Here is a 3,389-nt window from a genome sequence, read left to right on the forward strand (position 1 = left end):
TCCAGCCCCTATTGGGCTTTGGGCGGGGACCCGAGGCTCCCCGCCAGCCTCTGGCTGGGCGGACAGCCGGTTCCGCGCAGCAGTTGTCTCTGAGCCCAAGTCACACCCGTCTCGGGCCGAGAGCTGAAGTCCCAGCCCACGTGGCGGCGGCTGGTGAACTCCGGCGCATCGAGGTGCGCCCGGCGCTGTTCCTAAGTCCACGCCCGCTGAGCAAGTGGGGGTCCGCCAGCGGCCCCTGCCGCTCTAAAGGGCTAGTTTCTCCTCCACCCTTCCATCCTGGCATGCCTCTTCAGTCGCGTTTGTTGCCTCTTAGGGGATGTAAAATATATCTTAAGAGGAGACGCGAAATTCAGCCTCAAACCTCGAAACGTACCCTCCTGGCCTTGTGCCGGCTGTTTGCATGCATCATCCCCATCTCTGTTCCTTGCTTTCTCCCACTTCTTCCACTGTCCCCTTCTTTACTCTTCCCTTCCCTCCTTTTTCCTCCCGGCGCACTCCTTCCTCCAAAATTCCACGTTCGACTGTGTTTTGAAATTGAGCAAGTTTAAACTTTGGATTAGGGGCCTTTCCTTTGCAATATCCTGGGGCAGGGCCCTTGCATTGGGTTCAAATGGTCAAGGGCCTTTGTAAAGTTTCCAAAAGTAAGCATTCTCTACTATATTTCTTACAGTAATGCTTACGATTGAACATCAAGCCCTCCAAAACTTGGATCCGCCCCACGCCATGTGTTCTCGTCCACCAAGCTGCAGACTTGGCCCAGAGCAGTGCACACATCCCCGCTGACTCAGGAGCAGGCGCGCTTCTGTACTTCGCAAAGGCAAGGGGTCCGTTCTGGTCCTTCAAACCCTTAGATTTATGGCGCATATTCTTAAATATAAAACTAACGATTATACGTTCTTCATCCTTGAATGTATGGTTGTAAAAGTGGCTTGCTTGGGTTTTTTGGTGGGGGGCCTCGGTTTCCTCCACCTGTGCTGAACTTCTCCATCAGGGGGCGCCCACATCCGCCACAAAACACCCTATTCCTAGACATCTGGGTTCTGCAAGCCCTTAGCACGCCAACTGGGGGCAGATCCGAGGGAGCTCACTGCCTCTCTCGCTCCTCCCTCCCTGCTAGCCTCTGCCGACCGGGGAGGCAGGGATTTCACACTAGCCATTCATTTGTCAGTCGTGGGGGAGGGGACGCAGGAGCGAAAGAGACTGAGCAGAGGCTGGGAGAGGGGAAGGGAGGCAGAGAAGATGGAGACAGAAGAGGAAGAGACAAAGATGAGACACGGGACACAGAGAGCAACACTGTCTAAGTCTCTGTGTGCGCGCATGGTGGGACAGCTCTCCAGCCGTTGCGTAGATTTCTCCTCCCTCCCACTGCATCTCCCGGGGACAAGCAGGACTTGCTGGGGCACAGCTGGATCGGAGAGCAAATAGTTTCAGCTATGACACTATTTTTCTACCTCGCTCTCCGCTGCCTCACACAGTGGTCGCTCCACACCCAGTGACACAGACTGCGAGCCGGGACAACCCAGATGCCCCCATATCCGCGCGCACTAGGGATGCCGTCAGGAGGCGCCCACACCTCTGCAGGGTGGTGGGACGCTCCAGCCTAGGACGTCCCCAGGGGCTCCCGGCACACGCTCTCCCCGGCCGCTGGACTAGCCTATAAAGTTGCTCAACTAGGGCCAAGAGCTGGGAGGGGGTGGGGAGACGGTAGGAAAAGAACTGCTGTACTAGGGGCGAGAGGGCTGGTCCTAGAGGCCCCGGATTCGGGTCCCCGCGCCACCTTTGTCTGGAGAGAGCTCTGAGCACTGGGTTTGTTCGTTGAGACCAGAGTGGAAGCCTCCACTTCGCTCTTCTGGGTGAGATAAAATTCTTGCACATCCCTGATGATTCAAGGCAAGCTTTTCCCGCCCAGGCGCTTCCCAGACCTCCGCGGCACTCCAACAACCCCACCCCCATCCCCTGCTCCCTCCCGGCCGTCCTCGGCGCTCCGCGCGCAGGACAAAAGAACCCAGAGGCACCGAGGAGGGCCTTGACAGCCCCCAAGTCGCCAAAGAGACGCGGCCCCGGGACCCTGCCCATCTCCCGGCCGGACCTCTTCCCAGACTGCTTGCTAGCAGAAGGGGTCACGTCCGCCCAGGTCCCGGGCTGCTGGGGCGCAGGACCTTCCTGTCAGGAGCTGCCCTGGAGCAGCATTCCAGGAACGCCGCGCACTGACCACACACTAGGGGCCCGGGAGCCAGGTGGCCCGCACCAAGGCGGCTTCGGGGACTTGCATGTGGACAAGTCTCGGGAGTCCCCATTCAAACTTTTGCCTCGAACAGGTTACCAAAAGAAAAAAAAAAAGGAAAGAGAAGAAGAAAGAAAAAAAGGGGGGAAAAGAAAAAGAAAGAAAGAAAAAAGAAGGGAAAAAAACCCCTCAAGGTGCCGTCGGTCCCTCCTGCTCCCCACGACTTTTCTAAAGGTTCGCTACAATTCTCTTCCCTCCCTTCCCCCAATTCCGTTAGTCCTTCGACCCCCACCCGATTCCGGACTTCTTTTGTCTGCATCTTTTTCAGCACCAAGGTCCCTTCGGTATTGCTCTCTCCAAAACGTCCTTCTGAAAGTTACCTGACATTTTTAAAGTGCATATATTTTCTTAACTTCGCCTTACAGCTAGTTCTCTTTGCTTTAATTAAAGCCTTCTACCAATTACAATGTACTTCGTTTATCTAAGCTCGCTCGTTCCCCCCCCCCCTTTTCTTTCCTTCTAAGGGGAACAAAAGAAACGTGATTACCTTGAAAGGCGGCTTATTGCAGTTTGGGGGGAAAAATCACCGCAGCGCTGCGCGAGTGGGCTCGGTGTAGCCGGGGCGGGTCACATAGGAAGCGCGTTGGCCTGGGGAAGGGTGCGGAGGGTGCGGGACGGTGCTCAAGGATGCAGGAGGATGCGGGGCTGGCCGCAGATCCCGGTCCCAGCGCCTGTCCACAGCACCTAATGTTCGCGGCTGTTGCTCCCGCCCGCCTGGAGATCTTCCCCAGAAAGGCTTGGGGCAGCTCGCCTGCAAGTTCAAATGCGGGTTGTGACACCCATCATCATTATATCACTGTACCGTCAGCACCGAGGAGGAGACTCAGCGAGGAGGAGGAGGAGGAAGAGGAGGAGGGTTCATTCACAGGCTCCTGAAGCGCTCCAGAGCTTCAGCCACTCCTAAGAGCCCAGGCTTGGAAAGCAGGCAGAGGGGCGGAAAGGCAGCTCCCCGCGCCTGCGGTAGGGACCGCCTGCCTCCCTCCCCAGGCACTCCCACCTCTCGGCGTTTCTTCCTGACAAGAAGTACCAATCGGCTTGGGGACAGCAACGCTCCCCATTCAGCGACTCACTAAGTAACATCGCGCTGTGCGCACGGAAACCACTG

General features: G+C 57.1%; 1 protein-coding gene across 2 annotated transcripts in view; it reads right to left on the reverse strand.

The window, feature by feature from the left end:
• Window positions 1–3,036, reverse strand: part of VCAN (versican) — a 108,818-nt gene extending 105,782 nt beyond the window's left edge. For both annotated transcript variants that reach the window (XM_077759848.1, XM_077759847.1), the window contains exon 1: window positions 2,772–3,036. The gene's annotated coding sequence lies outside the window, so the exon portion shown is untranslated. The remainder of the gene's footprint in view (window positions 1–2,771) is intronic.
• Window positions 3,037–3,389: the final 353 nt, after the last annotated feature.

This window comes from Crocuta crocuta, unplaced genomic scaffold, assembly GCF_008692635.1.
Source record: "Crocuta crocuta isolate KB4526 unplaced genomic scaffold, BGI_CrCroc_1.0 scaffold162, whole genome shotgun sequence".
Classification (NCBI taxonomy): domain Eukaryota; kingdom Metazoa; phylum Chordata; class Mammalia; order Carnivora; family Hyaenidae; genus Crocuta; species Crocuta crocuta.